The sequence below is a fragment of the Acomys russatus genome, chromosome 20 (assembly GCF_903995435.1).
Source record: "Acomys russatus chromosome 20, mAcoRus1.1, whole genome shotgun sequence".
Lineage (NCBI taxonomy): Eukaryota > Metazoa > Chordata > Mammalia > Rodentia > Muridae > Acomys > Acomys russatus.
In genome coordinates this window covers 26,621,890-26,633,118 of record NC_067156.1, presented here as the reverse complement: position 1 = coordinate 26,633,118, position 11,229 = coordinate 26,621,890, and positions in this window count along the sequence as shown.

Below are 11,229 nucleotides of genomic sequence, written 5' to 3'. Positions count from 1 at the left end.
GTACTGAACCCTATGCAACCCTAGTGGCACCTGGTTTTACTGTTAGATTGTAATTCCATCCAACGAACCACCCTATAAATTCACTTAGCAGAAGAGAGAGAAGTGGAGTGTCTTTTTTTTTTTTCAAGACGGTTTCTCTGTGTAGCCTTCACTGTTCAGGGCTCGCTTTGTAAAAGACCACGTTGGCCTCGAACTCACAGAGATCTGTCTGGCTCTGCCCCCCAAGTGCTGGGATTAAAGGCGTGCGCCACCATGCCCAGCAAGTGGAGTGTTCTTAACCACGCCATTTTTCAGTTGTAACTTAACCACCAAAGAGGTATATGGCTAATCCAAAGACAATTGCTACTCTCCCTTGAGGAGTCCATATTTACACGTTGGTATTGCCTTTGTTTCCTTGTGTGCCTTCTAAGCCTTAATGCCTATATTAAAGTTATTCTTGTTTGGGTTTTTTTATTTTGAGACCGTTTCTCTTGTAGTCCTGGCTGCCCTGGTCTTGCTTTGTAGACCAGGCTGGCCTCGAACTCACAGAGATCCCCCTACCTCTGCCTCCTGAGTGTTGGAATTAAAGGCATGCGCCACCATGTCCGGCCTAAAGTTATTCTTAATAATCTCCAGTTCTTCGTCACCATGGCTAGTCCTGTAATTCTTTTTGTCCTCTAAGCCAGGAATCCTGGTTTGGTCTGACACAAAGTCAATAAAAAGTTAGGAGAACTTGGGGGAGGAGGAGTGAGAGGGGGCCAGAGTTAAGAGATCCCAGGTAGCTGTGTAGCACTATTTCCCTGCCCCCTCGCTGCTGGCATTCTGTTGTCTGGACCTCTGGGCATGGATAGGTTCAGCTGGAGCAGTCTCGACTATTTGTTCTTATTCTGACAGGCTGAGGTGTTTGATTGGCTGCTCCTTTCAAAATACCTGAGGAGGACTGGAGAGATGGCTCAGAGGTTAAGAGCACTGCCTGCTCTTCCAAAGGTCCTGAGTTCAATTCCCAGCAACCACATGGTGACTCACAACCATCTATAATGAGATCTGGTCCCCTCTTCTGGCCTGCAGGTCTAAATTCAGGCAAAAAGCTATATCCTTAATAAATAATAAATAAGTCTTTTTTAAAAAAAATACCCGAGGAGTCACAGGCCCTGTTCTGTCTGAGCCTTCCAGTTCAGTTGCAGCCAATGTTGGTATTTATAAACTGGCCCCACTTTGACCACTCTGGAATTCTGTGAAAAGAATGTAAGGTGTGGAGACTTCCTCACTCCTTCCTTCCCTGGAATACATGACTTTTAGGTGGGTGGAAGTGTCTGGGATAAAACAGTACTGGGTGTACCTACTCTTAGACCCAGGCATGTGGTGTGAAAGTTGTGTTTGTCTGCTGAACAATCTCGAGCCATATGCCAGCCACCAATCTAGGATCTGAGAAGACAGATTGATGAAAAGCATTTGTGGCCTTCCAGAATACGTGGCTCCAGTACATTCAGAGTAGACTGAAGTAGGGTATGGTGACATGAGGCTTTAGGAGAGGAGATAGGAGGATCAGTAGTTCAAGGTCATTCCTGAGCTACGTAGTTCTAGGCTAGCCTGCGCTACTTGAGAGCCTATCTAAAAACAAAAACAAACAAACAAACAAAGGAGTTCTTAGAACCTGACACTAGTGGGGAGGATAAGATAGGAGGATCACAAATTCAAGACATAATGAATCCAGGCCATTCTGAGTCCTATAGTGAGATCCTGTCGCAGAAAGAAAGAACAGAGTCTGTACGGCTGAAGTTACAGCTCAGAGTCAGAGGCCAGGCCTATCCTGGACAAGGCCGAGTTCAGTCTCTTCTCTAGCACTGACAAAAAGCAAATGGGCTCTAGTCCCACAAATACTGCTTTGAATACCAGCTTTCTGGTTTCCTAGCTTTGTTATCGCTGCAGCGTTCTTAAAGCACACTAAGCCTGTTACCTGTAAAATAGCAGAAACAATACCTTACACAATTGTGAGAGTCAAAACAACATAAATGTTTACATAGGTCCTGGGACATAGAAAGTGCCCAAGAGATACAAATTAGTGTTAACTATACTAGTGGAGGGCGGTGAGCAGGGGACTTTATTTGTCTGTTTTTGTTTTTCCAACACAGGGTTTCTCTGTATAGCCTTGGCTATCCTAGACTCGCTTTGTAGATCAGGCTGGCCTCGAACCAGCAGTGATCTGCCTGCCTCTGCCTCTGCCTCCCAAGTGCTGGGATTACAGGCATGCGCTACCATGCCCAGCTGAGCAGGGGACTTTAAACAGAAGCATGAGCAGCGAGCTGGGGGGTTAGCTGGACGGATTCAGACAGGTTCGCTTTCGAGTTGGTCCTTCAAACACAGGGTGTTTATCAGGAAAAAACCACATGAAACTCCAGGAGCCTGAGTGTGGGCAGCTACTTGGAAGTGTTCTTGCTTGGGGAGTTGGGGCAGCCACCTTTGGTAGTCCACGTGCTGTCTAAAAGCAAACCACAAGTGCTGGTTCAGCTCTTCCTCCTGGGACTTCTGGGCTCTTCTTCCTCTCAGCCTGTCTTCAGTTGGCTTTCCTCCTCAAGGCTCAGCTGGATCGCCGCTCTGCAGTGAAGACTCTCCAGTGCTCACCACGTCTCTCTCCTTCCCAGGCCCTGTATGCTTCTTTTTTACTACACAGCTTAGTACTAATTATAAGTTGTCCTGTTATTTAATTAGCTCATCTGTGTGACTTAGTCTCCTCAATTCTCTCCCTCAGGGCAGGGGTGGCATCTTCCCATTTTATGTCCCACGTGGGACTTAACCCACAAAATATGTTTACATAATGTCTTTTAACTGCACACAGCCAGATGCACCAGACCCTAATCATGGGATTACTGATTGGAGCAAAAATGTGTTCCTTCCACATACCTTCCTTCAGGTCCTGACATATTTGAAGTTAGCTGAAGGGGCTTGAAAAGAGAATAAGGTATCTGCCACCATACACAAAATGGCATTATGGCCAGAGATGGCGGCACACACCAGTAATCCCACCAGTAATCCTAACACTTGGTTGACTGAAGCAGGTGGATTGTGAGTTCAAGGCCAGTCAGATAACTAGTAAGATACTGTCTAGAAGGAGGAAGACACGGCTTCAGGTCATGATGTGGCTGTCATATTCATGAGCTCATCAGCTCTGGTCATCCACCGAAGATCAAGCCAGCTCAAATTCTGATATAGTTGAGAGAGCTACTCTCCAGGCCCCACCCCTTAGGTGGAAGAGGGGAAATGGCTGTCTTTTTGAGGATGTGGCCATGGGTGAGTTTCCCATGCTCCAGGGGAAAGAAGGATCATTATTTTCTCCCCAGACTCTTGGGACCATCAGGAGACTACCTGAGTGAGTAGTGTGACGGGCGCTGGAATCCTCACATCCATTCACTTGATCAGTGTAACCCTCAGTAACACTGTCAGAGCGACACCGACTTTTGCCTTTACTAGAAGCGCCAAGACCTGGAGCCATCAGCCATCTTCTGCTGCTGCTCGCACACTCTGTTTCTTGGATTATGGCCCAAAGTCAAGTTGATTCAATCCTCTTGCAAAGCCAGCTGTTGTCATTAAGAACCTATTGTCTGGGTACCTAGTAAATTACTTCTGGTGATGTGTATACAAGCCATTCTGTTCCTACAACAGGGAGCATTGTAGACATTTGTTGTTGCCTTTATTTTGTAGACATTTTTAATTTGTACTTATCAAGTTTATAAGAGTTTATTCAGTGCTAGAGGATGCCTAGAGTACTTAACAACTTAAAAAAAATGGATGTGAGATGGTGGGGGAGGAGGGTCAGAGGTCTGAGGTCAGAGGTCAGAGGGGAATAGGGCAGAAGACGGAGGGAGGGTGGGAACCGGAAGACATGAGCGAGGGGATAACAATTGGGATGTAATCTGAATAAATACTACTAATAATAAATTTTAAAAAGGAAAAAAGATGAATGTGACCCACTATGGTGGCAGATGCCAACAATCCCAGCACTCAGGAGACTAGGAGGCTGAGGCAGGAGGATTGCCATGAATTTGAGGGGAGCCTAGTCTACATGGTGAGTTACAGGCAGCCTAGGAGACCCTGTCTCAACAGCAAAGCAAGTCAAAGCAGCTTGTTTGTGCAGTGGGCAGCATTAAATGCAGAGATATGTAACTCACCACCTCATTCCTTTAAGACAGGGTCTTTTTTTTTTTTTTTTTTTTTTAAGATTTGTTTTTTATGTATACAGTGCTCTGCCCCATATACACCTGCAGGCCAGAAGAGGGCACCAGATCTCTTTACAGATGGTTGCAAGCCTACCATGTGGTTGCTGGGAATTGAACTCAGGACCTCTGAAAGAGCAGCCAGTGTTCTTAACTTCTGAACCATCTCTCCAGCCCTTGTTTTGAGAATGCATGAAGAATTGTGCTCAGTTCCCCAGGACTTCATAAACAAGGCATCATGGCACATATCTATAATCCCAACACTAGCCAAAGGCATTAGGGGGATCAGAAGTTCAAGGTCATCCTCAGATATGTAGCAAATAGGGACTGTGTGTGTATCTATGTGTGCAGCTGCTGTGTGGAATAGATTGGATCTAGGAAAGAGGTCAAGTCCTCACTGTCACCCTGTCCCTTTTCAGGCAGGACCCTCACATTTGTCACTGAAGGCTTAGTCATTACCTCAACACTGATATCAGTTCCTTTTGCTTTTTACTAGCAGGATTTTTTTTTTTTTTTAAATGCAAACTCCTTCTTACAAATGTTTTGTTTCGCTTCGTTTATTTTTAAAAGAACATTTTGCAGAAAACCTGCTGCCTGGTAGGAGCCTGGACTTGGGGTTGGTCAGGTGGTCAAACAATTTATACTTGGGTGTGAAATGTGCTGAGGAAGAACCTGCTGGCAAGGAGCAGGGGGCGTGCCACTGACCTCTCAGATAAAAAGATATATGAAATTGAAATTATCTTTTCATTACCAATGAAAAGGTAATGTAGAAGAGGGCAAAGAAGGTCGTTAAAAGAGTTTCTACTCTAGCAAGAAGTCAAATAGTACTAAAGGGCTATATCAAAAAGCAGCAGACCTCCGCTACATGCTCTCTACCCTCGGTCCGGCTCCCTGGAGGCAGCCATTTTCAACTCTTTGAAGTATGAAGAAGCTGTGTAGAAGAGCAGGGGTTGTGTGCCATCCAGCACAGCGCCTCCACTGACCGCCTGGCTATCTTGGTCAGGTTAATTATTATCTTTTCCTTCGGCTCTCTTATCTGTATCGTGGGACTAATGAAAGAGTGCCCATCTCATGAGAAAGCACAGGGAGTGATGACTGTATGATGAGGCCGGGGGGGGGGGTGGGGTGGGGTGGGGAGGGAACTTGAGAGCCACTGTGAACATGCTTGGATTTAGTCACACACCATACTAATAGGTATAGGGCCTGATTGTGTCCTAGAGGAAAACACAAGAACCCAGGCTCAGTTGGAGAAGTTTGAGCTTTTTGTTTGTTTGGTTTGGTTTTTTGTTTTTTGAGACAGGGTTTCTCTGTGTAGCCTTGGCTGTCCTAGACTCACTTTGTAGACCAGGCTGGCCTCGAACTCACAGCGATCTACCTGCTTCTGTCTCCCGAGTGCTGGGATTAAAGGCATGCGCCACCACACCCGGCTAAGTTTGAGCTTTTTTGTTCTAAGACAAGTTGTTTGTTCTCAGGCCCATCCCTCTCCTGTCTCTTCTACAACCTTGGCAGGATAATTACCCTGATCCTCATATCAAATCATGCATTTCCTCACTATGTTTTTGCTTTCTGCCTATGAAATATACACAGGCCTGTCCTATCTTGGCCAAGTCATTTAATTGATCCTCCTGCTTCTTCAATTATCAGTCTGTTTCTTTGTCTCCACTGCCAAATTTCTCAGCACAAATGCTGCCTCTTTTTTCTGTATGAATCCGTGGGTTTCAGCCTTATCATCCACTTCTGTCTTTCTGTTGCACTGGACACTGGGGTCATCAAAGCCCGTGTTATTAGCCACCAGGGTACATTTGGACCCAGAATATGTGACTGGGTTGACCATATTACTCCTTCAATCTCACCTACAAAGACTCATCATCCCACTTCCTTATTCCTGTCTGCATTTCTCCGAGTGGTCCAGGAAAGCCACCTCGAACTCTGGGATGCCTCCACTCCCATCTCTGTGTTCCCCATGTTAGTTTGGCCGTTGTTGTCAATACTGAAGGCTCACTGAAGCTAGCGTCTGTAAAAGTTGCATCCAAATCTGGAGGGGTGGGGGTGGACAGCTAACGATCCCAAGAGCAGGATACAGCCAGAACCCAAGAAACCCAGAAATGTGGATTCTGGAGCCAACAGAACGAGCCCCTCCCCAGCCTGCCTTATGGATTTCTTGTGATCTGTACAAACAGCCCAAAGGTGTCAGACACTCCCACACCCAGCTGATCACTAGGTCCTGCAAAAATCACCCTCTTGCATCAGGCGCTTCAATGTGTCTCATGAGAAGCTTCCCCTGAGATGCTGGACATCTGAGGTCCCAGGTGCTCTGCTGTGACCTCAGATCCACCTGTTGGACTTCTCCAGTTACCTGAAGCTAGGGATGCGGCTCAGTTGGTGCCATGCTTGGAAGCACTGAGTTCATTCTTTAGTACTACGGAAACCTGCGTGATGTGCCGCACACCCGTGATGCAGGCACTTGAGAGGTGCAGGCAAGAGGGTCAGAAATTGCATCTTCAGCTACGTAGCAAATTAAAGGCGAGCCTGGCGACATGAGACTCTAGGACAGGAGAGTTGGAGACATTGCACCTCGCGTTCCTGCAGAGGACCCAGGTTCGATCCCCAGCACCAACATGGTGGCTCACAACCTTTTATAACACTGTGGTACATAGACATACATAGGGGCAAAATACTCATACACATAAAATAATCCAAATAAATGTTTTTAAGTAAGAAAGAATAGCTAGTGAGATGGCTCAGCTTGTGGTAAGAGCACTTGCCACAAACCTGACAGCCGGAGGGAGTTCTGTCCCGGGGAACCACACCGTAGACAGAGAGAGGGTACTCCTGCGAGCTGCCCTCTGACCTCGATGGGTGTGTTGTGGCATGCACACTCTCATGCAGACTCTCACACACATATTCAATAAATATAATTTTTAGAAAATAAAGACATTTCAGATATTTGGGGAGGATTCAGGCTTCTGAGTGCTGGGGAGGTGGTCTCATCAGAGCGTTGAAGAAAGCCCTGTCTGGCCTCAGCCAGCTCTCAGCTCAGAAGACGCCCTCCCAGCTCCCAAAGCCTGTGCTAACACTGAGGCTCTAGGTACGGCTGCCATGGAAGAGTGGCACAGAAACAGGGATCCGGCCTTAAAAAAAAAAAAAAAGCTGGGGGTGGCTGGCGAGAGGTGTAGCGAGCTCCGCAGTGCTTACAGGAGGTGAGAGGGGTGAGAGCAGCATGCTCAGGGCATCGTGCCAGGCTCAGACTGGGGCCTTCCTCAAGTGCCAGCAGCCAGCAGCCAGCAGCCAGAGGCGCTCCCGATTCTGCTGAGCTCTTGCAGGTTCCCTCTGCACCCTTGTGCACATCTTCTCACTGGTCTCTAAGTGTGGAACAGGGTGTTCGGCTTCCTCGGGTCTAAGAGCCCTGCTCTCCCTGCCTGCTCCCGAGTGAGTGAGCAGTGGCACTCCCGCAGCTGGAACTGCAGCTCCCACACCCACCAGGCACAGAGCTGGGGGTGGGGCAGGGAGGGCAGCCTCACAGCTGTTTGCTCCCAGGCAACGTGGCTAAGTAGTTCACAGCTCTGGCTGTGAGTCAGAACCTGCCCATTTCAATCCCTCTGCTGCCATTTGCTATCTTTGTGGCCCTGGGCAAGTTAATTCCTTTATGCTTCCTCTGTGCTGCAGGGGTAATGATAGGCCTTCATACTGGCCCTGAGTTTTACAATGGTAATGCAGAGAAAACACTCAGCTTGATCCACCTTTACCTCTTGGAGCCAAGGGCCCTGGTTCTTTGTGGAACAGCTATCCTTCCACCCTTTACACTCTGCTGTCTGTCCCCCTCCCATCTGTGTTGCCCTCTGTTCGCATGTCCATTTCTACCTTTGGCCTGAACTCCACTAGGTCAAAGATCAGATTATATGTGTCTGTGTACTTGGTACCCAGCACAGGGCCTGGCATATTTGGTATTAGGAATATGACTTTTCTACTGGGAGGAATTGGTTGGCGAGGAACAGTTTAGAAGACCCAGAACACAGGGGCTGCAGAGATGGATGGCTCAGCAGTTGAGAGAGTACTGGCTTCCTTTGCAGAGGACCAGAGTTTGGTTCCAAGCTGCCACATATCTGACCTACGCTTCTGTCCTGCATGGGCACTAGGCTCCCACATGGCACACATATTTGCAGGGAAAATGCCTGTGTACATAAAACAATACAAGAAGAAAAGGCCAGGTGTGGCGGCGTGCCCCTTTAATCCCAGCACTGGAGGCAGAGGCAGGCAGATCTCTGTAAATTCAAGGGCAGCCTGGTTTACAGTGTGAGACCCTGTCATGAGAGATGAGAACACAGAGGAAGAGGAGGAGGGGCGAAGGAAGGCGATGACAGGGCTGGAAGGAGGGAGTCGTCCTCAGAATTTCATCTGGCTTTGGTGACTCACCTTCCGCTCTGGTCGGTTACTGCACTTGAAGGAGCTTCTGTCACTGGCTTGGCCTGGGGGCCAAAAAAACCACAAGGACCACAGTAGATTGCACTACCGACCTTATGGAGCGAACTGTTGGATTGATGGACATAACCAAGCTAAGGATACATTTCATTCAGGAGCCTTGCAGGGAAGGAGAAGGCCAGGCTCTAACAGAGAAAGCACATTTGGGGGGGAGGGAAGAAGCGAAGCAATAAGAGTCTCCTGGATGATGTGAAGGGTAGGCTGTACTGAAGCCAAAGGTGAAAAAGAACCTTCCACAGAAGGCCTCGGGCCGAGAGGAACCAAGCTGTTGGGCAAAAGACAAAGTTAGTGCAACTGGAGCCGGAGTGACAGAGCTGGTCAAGGCTTCTACAGGGCTGCAGAGCTGGGAGAACGCATCCTGCAGAGCCACAATGAGACTCAGATGTGAGCCTCTGTCCTAATGATAATAGCTCACATTTTTTCAATTTTGTGTATATGTACGCTGTGCTAAGCACCTTGTGTGCTTTTGTCATTTACCACCCACAATCCTCTAGGAGCCTGGTACTATTATTCTCACGCTGCCTCACGAAGGTAAATCTGCTCAAAGGCGATCAGCGGGCTGTAGCAGCTAAGATTTGAATCTAGACGTCAGGACCCAGCACCTTCCCTCCTAAACCCTGTGTGGTCCAGCCAAAGAACTAAAAGCGGGCAGGCGAGCATCTCAAAGGCGGGCTACTCCTTGGCAACCCAGGCTCCCGCAGTCCTGAGTTCCCTGATGGCGGGGTTAACCGCCCGGTGCAGCTGTCACAGAATCTCAGGCCTGGGTTTCCACTCGTAGGACGTGACCGCAGTGCGGAGGGCGCTGGTGCGTGTGCGCGCGGTCGCCGCAGCTGTCCCGGCTGCAGCCGCGAGCTGCGGGGGTCCCGTGGCAGGGGCGCCCAGCGGCGTCCGGCAGGGGCCTCTCGGTCCCAGGCTCCAGCAGCCAGCCCACAGCCCGGCCGCCTGCATCACATCCCCTCCCGACATGGGGCGGGAAAGAGGGCTTTCGTCTCTGATTTAAAACGACTATTTTTTAAATGAGTTTCATTCTTCTTCTTCTTTTTTTCCCTCTTCCTCCTGCCTTTTCTCACTGCCAGAAAGAGGGGGAAAACGACACCAAGAATCCATTCCAAACGAACAACCAAGATGAGACGAGGCAGCTCCCAGATGTTGATGTTTTGTTTTTTGACATAAATCTTCTCACTCATATGGGAGTTTTCATTGATTCATGTTCCCATCTGCTGAATTTCCCTTTATTTATTTAATATGGCTTTTTGGGGAAATCTTGCTTCGAAGCTCTAGAGAAGCATAAACCGTGGCAACCGCTGCAGCCCTCCTCCCTCTTGCAAGCCTTGGCTGCTGGGGGCAGGGAGATGCAGTGGTGTCCTGCAGAGGGGGTGCTGGGCGTCCTCGATGAGGGGCAGGCTCTGCGGGCCTGCGCTAACGTGGCGATTCTGCCTTTTCGAGCCTTCCAGAGGCAGGGAGAGAGGTAGAGTGAGGAAGGGAGGAAGGCGGAGGGGGGGGGGTAGTGCGGACCGTTCCTCGTGCTTCCTGCTCCCTCTCAACGTTGCATTCCAATCCTTTCATACTAACATACACTTTGCTTTTCACTCCCTCTCAACGTTGCATTCCAATCCTTTCATACTAACATACACTTTGCTTTTCACCCCCTGGGTACTAGGAAACATCTAACAGTGGACATCTATATTAATATGATGGTGCCTCTCCCCGTTCACGCTGTACCCTTCCACCCCAATAGTGATTTATCAGTAATTACAAACTCCAACTCTGGAGTCAGACTGAACCTTGATGACTTTCCAGAGGGAATTCTTGAACAAATTAACTTTTTTAGAGCTGTGGGTTTCTTACATATAAAATAGGAATAATTACTACATCCTTCTTGATACCAGTATGCGTTACAGAAAAAGAAAAACGATGCAGAAACAACTTAGGGCATTGTCCAAGTCATTCCCATCCAAGCCTGCGTCTCTACCAATCACTTCTCCATTCCATCTCCTCCCCCAGGACTCCACGTGAAACCATTTGCCTGGCCAAGATCAGAGCCTTTTCCCCATGAAGCAGAAGGAAAAAAACTAGGAGTTAAGGGTTCAAAATGATGGATAACTGAGAACAGTATTCATTGAATTTGAAAAATAGGTTCAAACTTGGGAGAAATCCGGAAGTCATCCAATGGGTCCCTTAACCTCCTAATCCATACTAGCCTCTCTGACAGGCAGTGTGCTTCACCTTTACAGATACTTATTTCATTGGAAGATACTTTGAGACATTAAAAGCCCTGTAAAGCCAGGTGTGGTGGTCTTATATCCCAGCACTTGAGAAGCAAAGACAGGCAAATCTCTGAGTTTGAGGCCAGCCTGGGCTACATAGAGAGTTCCCGGACAGCCAAGGCTACACAGTGAGACCCTATCTCACCCTACCCCAGAAAAGAGCCCTGGAGATTATGGCATAGGAGTATTTGAATGTTAAGAACCACAGTTTCAGCCAGTCGTGGTGGGGCACGCCTTTAATCCCAGCACTCGAGAGGCAGAGGCAGGCGGATTGCTGTGAGTTTGAGGCTAGC